Source organism: Thermobia domestica, chromosome 7 (assembly GCF_964235325.1).
Source record: "Thermobia domestica chromosome 7, izTheDome1.hap1.1, whole genome shotgun sequence".
Taxonomy (NCBI): domain Eukaryota; kingdom Metazoa; phylum Arthropoda; class Insecta; order Zygentoma; family Lepismatidae; genus Thermobia; species Thermobia domestica.
The window spans coordinates 277,870,835-277,888,594 of NC_137460.1; positions in this window are offsets into that span (position 1 = coordinate 277,870,835).

The following is a 17,760-nucleotide window of genomic DNA, read 5'->3' on the forward strand; positions in this document are numbered from 1 at the left end:
GACCCCATTCACCAGAGGTGAACGCTCTATCTCTGAGCACCCGCGGCTTCTCCCTTCATTTGAATCAAAAGCCTGAACAAAGGTGATTATTCTGGTTAATTGGCCTCTGTGTGCAGAACTTGCCTTAAAAGACACTGAAGTCTTGAAATGATTACTTGTTCTGCATTGCTTGGTATATAATGTGTTTCTATGGAGTATCTGATACGTTTTATTATTATTATTATTATTATTATTTCTGTGTGCACGAAAACGCGTACCAATGAGCGTAATACGTTATTTTTATTTTTATTTTTGTAAGTAACCCTTTAACTTCTTCCTTCTGTTTCCAATATTTATATATTTTCAAACCATCAAGTCTTTTCTTCTGTTACGAAATAAAATACTAAAGTATTTAAAAACAGATTTTGTTCGATTTAGAGATGGAAATTGTACAGTAATTTGGCTGCCCGCAGATGTACATCCAAACCCGATTACCGTACGGAAAATATAATAATTATGTTAACGGATAATAATTATATTAAACTTTGTAAATTTGCCCCTAAAATTAGACTAAATTTACAACAATGTTGGGATATTGGGGGTCCGAACCCCCAGCACCCACTCCCTGCGTACGTCCCTTGTCTTCACAATCCTGAGTTTGTGATGTGATGTGAAATTGGTCATCTCAAAATTATATCTTGTAGAACACGTTATGCTCTCCTGGTCTGTAGTTTGAATACATGTATCCATGTATCAAGGTCAGATACATGAGAACTTATTTGATTTGATGGGAATTTAATCACTATATATTAAGCACTTATCCAGGTTTTCTTTTCGCGGGGGGGGGGGTAACGAGGGGAAGTCTCGTAAGCACGTAATTCTAATGTTTTGAAATATCAATTTGTTTTCAAAATCATAATAATAATAATAATAATAATAATAATAATAATAATAATAATAATAATAATAATAATAATAATAATAATAATAATAATAATAATAATAATATAAAGCAAGAGTTCTATTCTTGCTTAAACTTTTCCTTACTTTTCATTATAAGAACCAGTTTAGTTTGAAGGAACTGTATTGTGGCACAAACAGTCTCTATTTTGAGTCTTTATATCATATAATAATACCCTAAGTTACTTTATTCAATATTAACAAGTACATCAACATGAACAAATTCAAATACACACACAACGCAACTATAATACAAAGAACAACAAATAAACACAATACAAGTTTACATTATTAAGAAAATATTTACAATATTTATATATTTCCTAACCATGATCCAATAAATCATGGCATTTTCCAGCATTTCGAATAACACGATAGAAGCAGTATTATAAAACATTACAACAGTAATTAACGAACTGCAAATATACAATAATAGTAACAATAATCATATACACATGCTGAACACGATTATTTAGAACTCAAATTTGTTGCAGTAAGTATGTACATTATTACACCTATTTCATCCTTGCTCGATCATTGTCTTTTTTCTTGGCGATCTTGCTTTGAGCACTTAGGATATATTCCGGGTCTCTATAGGGCATCCCACGTTGTACCATAGAATCTACTATCTCAGGAAGCATACCCTCTTTAAAAAACCTATAAGTTTCGGTAGCATAACATTTCCCCATAATTCTTCATCTCTTCTTATTTCCACAATGTGTAAAGGTGATTTATCATCAATGTATACAACTAAAAAGCATTTGTCTAATTTGGTAATATTTAACTGGCCCTGAATTTGATAGTAGTAGTCGCTGTTAGTATTTAGTCCTATAGTTCCGTCTGGAATGGCTCTAAGAAAAAATGCCCCTGTCTTTTTCTTTCTCTTCAGTGACATCCTTATTTCTGAGTGAAGGAACACACTTTACTTCCACTAACGCATTATCTATTACATATCCTGAAATATGATTAGAAGATAATTAATTGATAGACAAGAATGAAAATATATATATTTTTAAAAAAATAATATAATAATCTGTCTGTCCCTTTTCCAAAAGGAAGTGGTTTGGTTTCGTTCAGATTCAGTCCTCTAATTATAGCACACTTAACAAACAGCACCTATTAGACTTAAACACTTATTATATTATATCAACAAACAAGTTGAAAAATATATCTTACCATCTGGACTAGTAGCTAAGAAACTATACCTAGAATCATCCTCATTTCTCTAGTGTCACATTCTTCTCCTCCGCAAACTTTCGTGGAGCAACATCTTCATGATTTCTTCCGTATTCTATTGATGGTGTCGATAAATTTCTCTTGTGTAAAATGTCTTACACCAACACATGGCACGAAGAGTGATCTTTACATTTCACAACTTTATGGAAGATGGATGGCGTTAGACGGTTGCGGCGATGTTCTTCATAAGTCGAATTTCCATGCTGTCCGCGGGAGAATACTTCAATTAAAGTTTTTTCATCTGAACTGACCTAATAAGAAAAATAATGTAAAGCATTCTTGAAACAGGACAGGGTGAACTGAAATTTGTAAGCACAAATAGCTACTTTTACTGCAAACATTAAAAGGAATGTTCATTAAACATATCCTTCAAAATTATCTTTGTCGAGGTATATGTTTGCGAAATATGTAAAAACGAAGTTTCGAGACAACCTGGAATCGTAGAGTTGAAACATATTTTATAATTACATGAATCCACAGAACTGATAGCCTCCCAGAAATTCTCGTAATTTTCTCTACTTACTCAATGTGTATCCATCCACACATAAATTATAAGAATTTTAAAAGAATTTAGCTTGATTTCAATTAGTGGAACATGACATATCAATTCTGCGATTCATGATCGTCTCTGAAAAAGAAGAAACAAGTGAGTATCGTTCCACAGTGTGAAACTACGGTAGACTTCCAAACTATACAAATTACATAGTAAAACTGGAAATAGTAGAGACCGGAAGTAGTTAATTTCAACCACTTCTGGTTTAAATAGAAGATTGTCGAAGGAGATTGTACCTATTCTTGGAACGATGAATCGATTCTTAGAAACCTCTTGTCGATACCTCTAACCGTTTTTGAGTTATGACAAATACTATTGAAACCGGAAATGGCCGATTTGTATAGCTTCCGGTTTAACTTGAAGATTGGTGAAGGAGATAGGACATATTCTTAGGATGCTGAATCGATTTCTGAAAACAGCTTGTCGATAACTCACAGTTTTATATCAATGAAAATCAATATTGAAACCGGAAGTAGTAGTGAATTTCTACCACTTCCGGTTTTAGTGGAAATACAGAAGTCGAAGTGTTTTGTTTCCTTTACACCTTGAATCGATTTCTGAGAACCATTTGACGCTAGCTATTATCGTTTCTGGGTTATGACTATTACTGTTGAAACAGGAAGTGGTAAAAATCGACCACTTCCGGATTAAGTAGGAGGTTGTTGAAGGAGATGGAATCTGTTCATGGGATGCTGAATCGATTTCCGAAAACCACTTACAATTTTTTTTAGAGGACTTGAGTTTTAAGGAGGGAAGTGATTATTAGTTTTGGGGGGAGTGCGCCATCAGCTTTGAGGGGGATGGGCACCCCTGTCTGTGAGGAATTTTTAAAGAAAAAATTCTCCAGAACAAAATCTCCATGCAGAATTACATGAATATAATAATAATAATAATAATAATAATAATAATAATAATCTCATCTATCAGTTATGAGTAAATCCTATCTCGCAAAACGGTGGGGCAAGCAGATGAACCAAGAATTTCTCTGCTTTGCACATCACGTGACTGACTAGCTTCGGGTTAGGATTCCAAGAATTGAGAAGAAGCAAGCAAACGAGGGAATCTGATAAGCCTTTTTTTTTATTTGTGTTTCACAGAGGTTTTTCACATTGGAATTGGCATGTCATTTCTACTCCCCCTCCTGCCGGATTGGTTTTCCTCATTCTTGCTCCGCCAAAATGTTTCTAAGTATTGACTCAGCCGCGGGCATCTCAGGTGTCATAGTAGGGTATCTGCTCCGCTTTCTTTCTTTCTTTCAAGGCATGCTAAAAACGCCAGAGTCACCACGAAAAGTAGTGAATTTCATATATTGTAGCTACAAATGAGTGTATTCTCCATGTTAGCATGCGTCTCTATCCTCTCATGTGGTTTATAGTTTTAGTCGTCTTGATCCACCATTTTATTTTCAACGTCGACCAAGTGTTCACATCGGGAATCATATTCGCAAGACCCCGCATCGTAGGCTATGACGAATGATTTTTTTCCTAAAATTTATTTACATGTTGTACTATAGCAAGCAATTAATGCAGCTATATAATTCACTTGGGTACTTTCTAGCGGAAAAAAGTTGTGTAGAAACCAAGGATGTAGCTAGGGGAAGCACGGGGTCCAAATCTTGACTTGCCTTCGAAATATTTAAACTAGTACATAAATACTAGTTTGCTAATTATACTACTAGTTTAGTATATATGCCCCCCACCCAAATCAGAACTCTGGCTTCGTTCCTGGTAGAAACTAAAAAAATGTAATTGCTGAGCATTTTGAACGTCCGAAAACCTGATTCACCAAAAAAAAAAAAAAACTTTTGACGCGCAGTTACCAGCTCTGATGATAATTGTATCACAAAAGTGGTATAATAGAAGAAAAAAATCATTTCTCAGGGGGATCCGATTTTTCCAACTTCTAAAACGTGGAATTTGATATTTATTTTTCCATAGGAGTATTTTTTTCATTTGCTCAGAATTTTCTGAGATTGGTTGGGTATGAACCCAAAGACCCCCGTCCATCTGCACGTCTCTATATATGTCACGTAGCTATCATTGTATCACAGTGATGCCTCTGAAACTTCTGGATTAATTTTAGACTTCCAAACTATGTTATGCATAAGAAATTAAAGTCCTTTAGAATGGCTGTGTTCGTCCGTCTGTCTATCTGTCTGTCTGTCAACAGGTATCATAGCAAAAACGGTAAGAGCTATTTTCATACAATTTAAGCGGTAAAATCTATCGATAAGTGGTTTTCGGAAATCGATTCAGCAATCCATGAACAGATTCCATCTCCTTCAACAACCTCCTACTTAATCCGAAAGTGGTCGATTTTTACCACTTCCTGTTTCAACAGTAATAGTCATAACCCAGAAACGATAATAGCTAGCGTCAAATGGTTCTCAGAAATCGATTCAAGGTGTAAAGGAAACAAAACACTTCGACTTCTGTATTTCCACTAAAACCGGAAGTGGTAGAAATTCACTACTACTTCCGGTTTCAATATTGATTTTCATTGATATAAAACTGTGAGTTATCGACAAGCTGTTTTCAGAAATCGATTCAGCATCCTAAGAATATGTCCTATCTCCTTCACCAATCTTCAAGTTAAACCGGAAGCTATACAAATCGGCCATTTCCGGTTTCAATAGTATTTGTCATAACTCAAAAACGGTTAGAGGTATCGACAAGAGGTTTCTAAGAATCGATTCATCGTTCCAAGAATAGGTACAATCTCCTTCGACAATCTTCTATTTAAACCAGAAGTGGTTGAAATTAACTACTTCCGGTCTCTACTATTTCCAGTTTTACTATGTAATTTGTATAGTTTGGAAGTCTACCGTAGTTTCACACTGTGGAACGATACTCACTTGTTTCTTCTTTTTCAGAGACGATCATGAATCGCAGAATTGATATGTCATGTTCCACTAATTGAAATCAAGCTAAATTCTTTTAAAATTCTTATAATTTATGTGTGGATGGATACACATTGAGTAAGTAGAGAAAATTACGAGAATTTCTGGGAGGCTATCAGTTCTGTGGATTCATGTAATTATAAAATATGTTTCAACTCTACGATTCCAGGTTGTCTCGAAACTTCGTTTTTACATATTTCGCAAACATATACCTCGACAAAGATAATTTTGAAGGATATGTTTAATGAACATTCCTTTTAATGTTTGTAGTAAAAGTAGCTATTTGTGTTTACAAATTTCAGTTCACCCTGTCCTGTTTCAAGAATGCTCTACATTATTTTTCGTATTATGTCAGTTCAGATAAGAGAACTTTAATTGAAGTATCCTCCCGCGGACAGCATGGAAATTCGACTTACGAAGAACATCGCCGCAACCGTCTAACGTCATCCATCTTACATAAAGTTGTGAAATGTAAAGATCACACTTCGTGCCATGTGTTGGTGTAAGACATTTTACACAAGAGAAATCTATCGACACCATCAATAGAATACGGAAGAAATCATGAAGATGTTGCTCCACGAAAGTTTGCGGAGGAGAAGAATGTGACACTAGAGAAATGAGGATTATATATTGATTCTAGGTATAGTTTCTTAGCTAATAGTCCAGATGGTAAGAAATATTTTTCAACTTGTTTGTTGATATAATATAATAAGTGTTTAAGTCTAATAAGTGCTGTTTGTTAAGTGTGCTATAATTAGAGGACTGAATCTGGACGAAACCAAACCACTTCCTTTTTGTTTATGGAAAAGGGACAGACAGATTATTATATTACTTTTTTTAAAAAAAATCTAGTTTCATTCTTGTCTATCAATTAATTCTCTTCTAATCATATTTCAGGATATGTAGTAGAAGATGATGCGTTAGTGGAAGTAAAGTGTGTTCCTTCACTCAGATATAAGGATGTCACTGAAGAGAAAGAAAAAGACAGGGGCATTTTTTCTTAGAGCCATTCCAGACGGAACTATAGGACTAAATACTAACAGCGACTACTACTACCAAATTCAGGGCCAGTTAAATATTACCAAATTAGACAAATGCTTTTTAGTTGTATACATTGATGATAAATCACCTTTACACATTGTGGAAATAAGAAGAGATGAAGAATTATGGGGAAATGTTATGCTACCGAAACTTATAGGTTTTTTAAAGAGGGTATGCTTCCTGAGATAGTAGATTCTATGGTACAACGTGGGATGCCCTATAGAGACCCGGAATATATCCTAAGTGCTCAAAGCAAGATCGCCAAGAAAAAAGACAATGATCGAGCAAGGATGAAATAGGTGTAATAATGTACATACTTACTGCAACAAATTTGAGTTCTAAATAATCGTGTTCAGCATGTGTATATGATTATTGTTACTATTATTGTATATTTGCAGTTCGTTAATTACTGTTGTAATGTTTTATAATACTGCTTCTATCGTGTTATTCGAAATGCTGGAAAATGCCATGATTTATTGGATCATGGTTAGGAAATATATAAATATTGTAAATATTTTCTTAATAATGTAAACTTGTATTGTGTTTATTTGTTGTTCTTTGTATTATAGTTGCGCTGTGTATGTATTTGAATTTGTTCATGTTGATGTACTTGTTAATATTGAATAAAGTAACTTAGGGTATTATTATATGATATAAAGACTTAAAATAGAGAACTAAGAATGATCTAAACAGTGTAAATAATTTATAAAATGAAAATTACCATTGCAATACTTTATTTTTACTCAAATATTCTGTTACATATTTTTTATTCATATAGACTCTTATGTACTTATGTTACACTCAAATAACTACTTAATATTACTTAAATTTCCAAGTTCCAAGTTTTTAAATGTACTTTATAATGTAGTAACAGTATTCTTGCGCTGAATAACCAAACAATCATAACATTATTTGTATTTTAGCATAAATAAAGAAATCGCTAGTCTGACCAGCCCCAAGCAAGTCTGGAAAAGCAGCCAAGAAGACATTGTACCAGTGTTTCTCAAACTGTGTGCTAACAACTCCCAAAATCGGTAAAATATCAAGGAGTTTGTAAGTTTAAAAATATTCATTCGTAAATGACTTTGTGACATTAGTGTTATATAAAGAGGAGACGTCGTAACTTTTACTGACTTCTAAAGAGGATCTAGAGGTAAATTGTTTGAGAATCACTGTGTTACACATTCTTGACGGTCACAAGCCCGGTGAATGCTGAGGGACAGTTGCCGATTGCTTTTCCTGTCATTTGTATTTTGTGTATATCTTTATGTAGAGAGGATAGAAGGGTAGTAGTGAGCGCGAGGTACGTACGTCAAGGAAGAATGAACATCTCCGCTCTATAGGACGAGCTTTGTGGAGTGAGTGACAGCTTCTACACGGGGAGGGACCGCGTGTTGAACAGAAGGGTGGGTAGATCACCATTGAAAGAACTCCCCCGCAGGGGTTAGTGCTATAGATATAGACTGCTGCTGCTACAAAACGTATTCTTCTAATTACTTGGTTCTCAAGACAAGTTTTTGGGCCATTCTTTTTCCCTGAAATCCCATCCTTTCAATTCGTATTAGATGTTTTTGTATTTCAAGGCGATAGAAGAGGTTTCTATGGCTTTTTTTTTATATTGTCGTTTTAAAATTTTATTAAATTTGATAAATAATAACAAATAATATATATAAAACCAGAGTAACCAGACGACGGTGTATGGCCCTGCACCCGCCCCAACCATGGGTTTTCTCATAATTTTGTCTGGGATTCTGTATTTTTGCTGGGGGAGTTTGGATATTGATGCATGTAGCAACAAAATAACATAAATGAAATTACATGTGTGATAAAATAAGGCCAAAAAATCTCTAACAAGTAAACCTTCTCCAAAAAATACTTTTCATGGCGTGATCGAGGGCTATTTCAGAATTGACTATCTCTACAGGGTACCCCTGTAGTTTTCAATTAAAGTTTCTAACATTTCTTCATACATTTACCCAGGGACGTACGCAGAGGTTGGGTTCTGGGGGTCCGGACCCCCCCGAAATTCCGTCTTTTTTCTATATTTATTCTAACTTTAGGGGCAATTTTACACATTTTAATATAATTTAACCTCGGACCTCCCGAAATGGTTTGGACCCCTCCGAAAATAAATTCCTGCGTACGTCTCTGAGGCCAAAACATTAGCAAATACAGATACTTTATCTTTAAGGGTGATATAAAAGGTTATATATTTTTCCCTGTATCCATCGATTAATTATGGCAGCAACCGTTCAAACTATTGAAAGAGATCAACGTGAAGCTTCCACCACAGCAAGCATATATAGCAGGCACATATCCAGGGGGACCTGGGGGCTCATGTCCCCTCCGAAACTGAAGCACGTTTTTAATAAACATACTTTTACGCTTTTGAGATTCTTTTGTTTCAAATTACTTCGAGTCTGTCAAAATTTTGGGCAATGTGTTTCGTCTTCTTTTAAGTCTAAGAACATACCGTGATGCCATTGCCCCTTGGTGGAGTAAAAAAACACTTTTAAATAGGATAAAAATTTCGTTTCTGTTCTGTTTACAAATTTAAATGTAATGGAAATATATACTCAGTGTTTTCTTATTATTGTTATATGCTATAGCAGACATTTTCCTTAGTTACATATCTCTCGGAAATATTTGTTTGACTTTCTTTGTGCCACAATACAGTTCCTTCAAACTAAACTGGTTCTTATAATGAAAAGTAAGGAAAAGTTTAAGCAAGAATAGAACTCTTGCATTATATTATTATTATTATTATTATTATTATTATTATTATTATTATTATTTTGAAAACAAATTGATATTTCAAAACATTAGAATTACGTGCTTACGAGATTTCCTCTTGTCAGCCCCCCCCCCGCGAAAAGAAAACCTAGATAAGTGCTTAATATATAGTGATTAAATTCCCATCAAATCAAATAAGTTCTCATGTATCTGACCTTGATACATGGATACATGTATTCAAACTACAGACCAGGAGAGCATAACGTGTTCTACAAGATAAAATTTTGAAATGACCAATTTCACATCACATCACAAACTCAGGATTGTGAAGACAAGGGACGTACGCAGGGAGTGGGTGCTGGGGGTTCGGACCCCCAATATCCCGACATTTTTGTAAATTTAGTCTAATTTTAGGGGCAAATTTACAAAGTTTAATATAATTATTATCCGTTAACATAATTATTATATTATCCGTACGGTAATCGGGTTTGGATGTACATCTGCGGACAGCCAAATTACTGTACAATTTCCATCTCTAAATCGAACAAAATCTGTTTTTAAATACTTTAGTATTTTATTTCGTAACAGAAGAAAAGACTTGATGGTTTGAAAATATATAAATATTCTAAACAGAAGGAAGAAGTTAAAGGGTTACGTACAAAAATAAAAATAAAAATAACGTATTACGCTCATTGGTACGCGTTTTCGTGCACACAGAAATAATAATAATAATAATAATAATAATAATAATAATAATAATAATAATAATAATAATAATAATAATAATAATAATAATAATAATAATAAAACATATCAAATACTCCATAGAAACACATTATATACCAAGCAATGCAGAACAAGGAATCATTTCAAGACTTCAGCGTCTTTTAAGGCAAGTTCTGCATACAGAGGCCAATTAACCAGAATAAACACCTTTGTTCAGGCTTTTGATTCAAATGAAGGGAGGTGCCGCGGGTGCTCAGAGATAGAGCGTTCACCTCTGGTGAATGGGGTCCCTGGTTCGATCCCAACTCGCGCCATATGAACTTTGTGGTGGTCAAACACAGTGTGCATGTTTTTCTCGGGGTTCTTCCACTTTCTTCATTCCACCATTTCATTCATTTCTCATCATCATCGTCTCCTTTAGCCTAACCGGCATAACCGCAGGATGTAAAACTCAAAGATTTCCAAATGAAGGCACTATCGAAGAAATGTGTGCACGCTTAAAACATCTAAATAGCATCTTGTCAAAGCAGGAGGAGGTGCAAGATACTATTGAGACTAATCAAATTGAACCCGGAGCAGAAGAAAACGTCCGTGCAGTGATTGAAAATACTGTATATACTGTATTTTTCTTTAGAGACCTCAATACAAGCACTTGTTTCAAAGCATGAAAATAAATTCTAGTGTTTTGCAAAATTTGATCCGCCATATTGGATCCACTATTTTGAAGATTTCAATTAGGATGTCAAGTTCGTGATCAATAAGGTCAAAAACCACTGCATGCCCATTTTTGTACACTCTGAAAGTGATTTTGAATTTTGGCCACGTTTTTAGCATTTCGTAGCACTGTGCGTCTTCGCAACACACAGGACAGCTCTTTAAAAACAGTACTGTATTGAGAAAATTAATACGTCTGGTCATCCTATGCTAGTCAGACGAATTTCGTAACAGAGAATTTGGTGCAATAATTGAAAATCAAATGTATAGAAAATATATTCCAATTCGAGGTATAAATCAAGCAATATCTAATAGAAAGTCCTCTGTGACATTCATATGTTAACACATTTTCATTGAATATAAATTGTTCAGTTTTCCCTCATATTAGTGGTAAAAGTGTGCTGGAACACAGGAGGACGCCGTCCCGAACCTACAAAAAATATGTACGGCGTCCCCCAGTTCCTAAAAAATTACAATGGGCAAAGCTAATCAGGGCTTGTCCATCACAAAGTTCACATGGCGAGGTACCCCAAGCTCAAGAAGTGGGGTCCGATAGTTATGCCTCTGGACTTGTTCCATAAATGACAAATTAATTAAGGGACAATATTGACATATCTCAAAGCCGTACGAATAAATATAACTTCTAAGGCAACTACCAATACGGAATTTTTTAAAACTGAAATTGGCCCACGACTCATTTTTGTTTGTGCTGTTTTGTTTATGTAATATAATGAACCAATTTGATACTTCATTTATAATTTCATGTTCGTATCGTATATGGTTGAAAAATATACTGTCTTCAATTGGATCCCCCTCGAACGGCGGGGAGCTACCCTGGGGAGAAGTTGCCCTCCTGTCCTCCACAAGTTAAGACCCTAATAGAATCCACTACTTATGAACATCGTTTCTAGCATTTTCATTTTATTTAGTGAAGATATATCGAACCAGAGACCTCTACCACTAAGCCACTGCGCTCCCTACAATCGTGATCGAGTTCTTGATATACATTAGGGGGTCGGTGAAAGTAAGCAGAAGGGTAACAAATAGAATCGAAGTTAATAAACAGGTTGGGCTAGGTAGTACCATTTAAATCACTTTCTTTGATGCCCCCCTCCAAATTTTACATGCCGGAGACGCCAGTGCGCGGGAACATACTATAACCGCATCTTTTTCATGCGCAGCAATAATTAACATATGTAACACAACATATAGAATTTATGACAATTTGAAATGTATATGAATAGTATTATATTAACTCACCACATGTATATAGCTCTTCCACTTCTAAGGCCACGATTCTTCATGTTGCACATGAAATACTATTAGTTATTACTGGTTAATATTTAGTTTATTCGTCGTCTTCCCCACCATGGACACTTACAAATCATGTTTTCGTGATATTTGCAACTGTACTAGCAACTTGGTACAGTTGCCAATTAATGAATATTTTTATCACAAACATTTTTCCCCACTTGTAAACTCACCTTCACTTGACTATAAGAATCAACGAACTTCTTCCACATTGCATCACCATATGACAAATGAAGGACGCGAACCGAACATACATGCAGCGAGACCAGACTACGATTTCTCCAATGAGGCTCTTCATCGGCAAAGGCGGCTCGGCGTCTGCCCAAGCACCTTTCCAAGGTCGGTCCGTCCGCTTTTTTCAGACCTTCTTTCGACTCCTTTACTTGTCGGCACGCCGACAGCGTATCGGCGCCTTTCCGACAATATTTGCCGAGGTCGCCCGTCCGATGTTTGCCGTCTTATTCCAAAATGTTTGTCAAGGATCCTCTCGTACTTGTAATTTAATTTTAAAAATTTACTTCTCATATGCCGTTTACGTACAGTCCCTTTACTACATTTCTTTTCGTACATTTACCTTTTTTATGGTCGGCACGCCGTCAACGTTTCGACGTCTTTACAACCATCATTTGTAGTTGTCGTTCCGTCCGCTGTATGCCGACTATCTGCAGACTGCGTTTTCACAATTCATATTTTATGGAATTAGTGCCCACTCAAGGGAAAAACCTTCGGACAGTTTCAATTTTTACTTCATCTTTAACATCTACGGACCAGCATTTTTCAATGCTCGAAAAAATTATTTCTGAATATTTTCTAGTTAGTACACTGTATACTCAAAGCTGCCATATGATAGACCCAGAGTGCACTAAATGTATTCTCGAATGAGTACTTGAGTAGCAAAACTTTTAACGATGCAATTGACATGAAACGACATACGTTTACGTAATATTAAAATGAATGTACTCAAATGAGCGCTTGGGTCCGTAGAGCCTAAGGAAGATACAGGCTCTATTCATTTTCCAAAATTCGACTCGTTGCCACTTTTACGCGATATTGAAACATTCTCCGACGTCGTTTTTTAAAAGAAATTGCCGGCAGTGCCTTTTTGCAGTCGTCGTCCTACTGGCTGCCGATTGTTTCGAGAAAGCTTTATACAAGAAAAATATAAGCCCTAATTCGTATTTTAAAGCTACAAATTACCTTCTAACTCTCTTTGTTTCTTTTGGTGAACGAATCTCTTTTTGCTCGTCGCGTTCGAAAATCGCACGGAAAGACGCCGGTGTCCTCAGTAGGAACACGCAAGATTGAACTATGTTCTGTTAATTAATGTGAAATTTGGCGTAATTGTAGCAAAAGACTATGTGCTTTTCACATCTGAAATGTTATTTTGGTAATACACCGTCTTAGGGGGCGAAGCTCAGAAGATGGATCTATATAAAAATTCAAAACTTTGTTCCCGAAATTCGAGTGAGCGTCAGATTATCCACAAATATCATATAATTAATATTTGAATGCTGCTTCCTGTGCCAGTGATTTATATGGGGCTATAGCCCCCTTTCAGAAATAAAAGAGTCACCATAAATATCCTTAGTACGAACATACGAGAAAAATGTATTTCTTGTCAATTGATGTGAAATTTAGCGTCATTGTAACAAAAAAGATGTGCTTATCAAATCTTGAATGTTATGTTGGTAACGTACCGCCTTAGGGGGACACTGGGGGCGAAGCGTATGTTACTGGATCTTTATATAAAAAAAAATAAATTTTATTTTGGAAATCCAGTGAGTGTCAAGTTGATCACAAATGATACGAAATTAACATTCTGATGCTCCTTTTATGAGCCAGTGACTGATATTAGGCTACAGCCCCCTTCAAAAATCACATTAAAATTCATGATAAATATCCTAGAACGATACGTTGTATATTTTTATATTATTTTGGACAATAAGCATTTTTTATGTATGTACTAACCCAGGTTGTTTCGAAGAAGAAGTTAGTTAAGAATAATATAATTGTCGATAAAAAGATATTCATATGTTAATTAAATAATGAAATTGACAATATCTGGTTGGCAGGCAACCAGATAAACATTTTTTTCTAAAAAGAAATAAAAGATGGAATCAATATAAAAGAGACGAAGTGTGTGTTATTTTAACGTGGCTCAATTTTAATTATATAAAGAGCCAGTTGTTTTTTTTGTTATAAATGGTACAAGAAACCCGGGAGTTGAGAAAGAACTGAAAATCAGTTTTTGAAGAATAGTAAAAAACGAGCAAGATTGAGCAAGACATTAATTATATTTGTCTGAGAAGTGGCCGAATTATATATCGGAACAAAATGAATGACACAGATAGTGAAACAATAGACAACCAAACAGTAAATTCATCCAATAATATGTTGGAAATTTTAAAGGAAATGGCTCGGGACCAAGCTGAACAGTTTGCTAGGGTGAACCAGCAATTAGAAAAGCTAGATCAAAAGGCGAATCACCAAGCCCAACATGTTGATGAGTGCCTGGAACAATTACAACAACGGAATGACGGTTTGCAACAGCAGTTGCAACAAATTAATCACCAGATCAAAGCTAAATTTGAACGTCATGAGGATGAAATGGGCAAAATAGTTCAAAGGTGTACTGACATTCAAGATTCGGTGAATGTTGTCGAGGCGGTTGTAGAAGAACATGACAACCGGATTAAGCAACTGCAGGAGGAATTAAATTTTATAAAAGAAAATCGTATGTCAGAAGGCGCAGTGCAAGATGGTGGGCACATGAATCCTTCGCATCCCACTTCCAATGATAGGGTATCTGCACGACATCACCGAACAACACTTGAAGATAACCAATTTCGTATGTCAGAAGGCGCAGTGCAAGATGGTGGGCACATGAATCCTGCACATTCCACTTCCAATGATTGGGCATCTGCACGCCATCACCGAACAACGCCTGAAGATAATCAATCTTCGGACAATGAAGATAGTTCAGAAAGAGAAAGAAGAGCGAGGCGATCATCACAGCAGAAGCGGGCACATCACAGGTATTTAAGGGTTAAATCAAATAAATCTTTACGTGTTAGTGAAGTGAAGTCAATCACAAAATTTAGTGGTGTACCAGAAGATATAACTGCGAGGGGATTTCTCGAAAAGTTCGAAAATGAATGTGAATTGATGGATATAGATGAATCTCAATATTTGAAATTACTGCCTCATGTATTGTTGCTACCATGTTTAACGTGGTTTAAGGCCATTAGAAATAATCTCCATACGTATGCTGACTTTAAGAATGCATTACTTTCTAATTATGAAAACGACTTCATAATAGCAAATAGAGACGCGTTGTTAAGATCGAAACCCTTCAATCCAAAGCTGCATAAGAATATTACAGAATTTGTAATTTCTACATTTAATGAGTTGAGAGCGTTAAATCCGGGTCATCCAGAATCAAGAATTATCGCCTCTATCCGTATACTACTGCCCTTTAGATTACAACAGCTTTTAATGTCCGCGCAATGTGTTAACTTTAGTCATTTAATAATGCTTGTTCAGGGGTATGAAAGCCAATTTGTAGCACAAAATTCTAATAGAGGACAGGACAAAGGGCAAGGCAATTCTAGTCGGGGTCATATACAATATGCCCCAGTGCGCAATTTAAGTATACATTCTGAAAACACAGTTGATGGCAGAACAAACAATGCTACCGGTAACCCGGTGCAAACAAATCGTGGAAACGTAAACAGGAACTATAGAAATAACCACCGTAACAACCATAATTTTAACAGTAACAACTACGGTCGCTCTTTCGTGCAAAATAGAAGTGCAAATGGTAGAAATTACTTTGATAGAAGATATACAGATGGCTGTAATTACACATGTAGAAATCCGAGTGCTGTAACAATGCATAATCGCCAAGGAAGTACCCAAGAATGTGGAGTACAATGTAATTTAACCGAAGTTATGAATCAAAGTAATTTAAACTAGATTGTGCTGATGTGGAAGGGGTTGTACCCACATCAGCGTTAGATACTTCCAATCACCTTTCTGATTGTGAGACTGATTTAAAAACCCTAGATACAAACGTCGTTTATCAATACTTACCAATTGTTAATTGTTTTTGAAGGTTTGATGATGATATGGAAGTAAATATAGATACCACTGAAAAGGATTTTGTCTTTTTAAAAACCTTTTGTACGGCGAGAGTGAATATAAAAGTTAATGATATTCCCATTCATGCTTTAATTGATACAGGAGCTACCGTATCCCTTTTGTCATATGCTTTTTGGCGTGAAATTACCAAAAATTATTCAAATCCTACATTACAAAAGGTAGACCATTTGATATTGGTTGATTACACAGGCAAGCATAAAAAAAGAGTACTAGGCAAAACACAAATAGAAATTGAAATACAAAATTATAAAGTCACGATCCCTATTCTAGTTATTAGTGAATTGAACGAAAAGATACTAATTGGATTAGACTTTTTAACGCAATTACGTACCGTTTTAGATTTTGAAAACAAGACGTTTACTATACGTACATTAGATGACGTAGTAATTCAGAAATTAATCCCTGCTAAAGATAACATCGCATCTCAATGTCAACCTTTCATAAATAATTTGGATATTAAAGCTAATGAGTTGGAGAAAGCCAATGCTAGTAAAAGGATGATAGAAAATGGGGATCTTTCTTTCCGTAAATGTGTAGATGACATTCTAAATTCATTTGGTTCTGTAGATAACCGAATTATTTCATCGTTTAAAGATATAATCTATAAACATAAGAGAGTGTTTACACGTAACCCAGGTTGTTGTAAGGATTTTGTATATACTATTGAAGTAGATACTGAAGATCCCATTGTGACAAAACCTTATATTATCCCATATCGATTTAGAGAAAATGTGCGTAAACAGATATCAGAGATGTTAGAGCAAGGAATAATAAGACCTTCTCAAAGTATACATTTAAACCCGTTGCATGTAGTACCAAAGAAAGACGGAAAACTGAGAATAGTGATGGATCTTAGAAAATTAAACTCACATGTTAAGTTACAACAAGTAAGATATCCTCCTGTAGATGAAATCCTCAGTTTATTACAGGGTAATACCGTATTTGGGAATTTAGATTTGGTCATGGCACATAACCAAATTTTGCTGGATGAAAGTTCGAAACCCTTCACTGCCTTTTTGTTTGAAGGTCAGTTATATGAATATAATCGAGTGGTGTTTGGATTGATAAATGGTAGTGCAGCATTGGCATCTTGTTTGAATCAAGTGCTAAGGAAAGATTTACGTAGTAATGCCGTATATTATGCCGATGATATTTTGATTATGGGAAAAACACCCGAGGATTATTTGAAGAATTTAGACTTAGTTCTTCAGCGATTAGAAAATTTCGGCTTAACTGTAAATATTGAAAAATCTAAATTCTTTCAAAGGTCTATTGAATTTTTGGGGTACTCGATCGATGCAAATGGAATGTGTTACAGTGATTCCAAAGTGCAAGCAGTTAGAGACCTACCAATTCCCACGAATTTAAAAGAAACTAGGCAGGTGTTAGGACTTTTTAATTGGTTCAGAAGATCCATTCCTAAGTTTGCTGAGATGGCTGAACCACT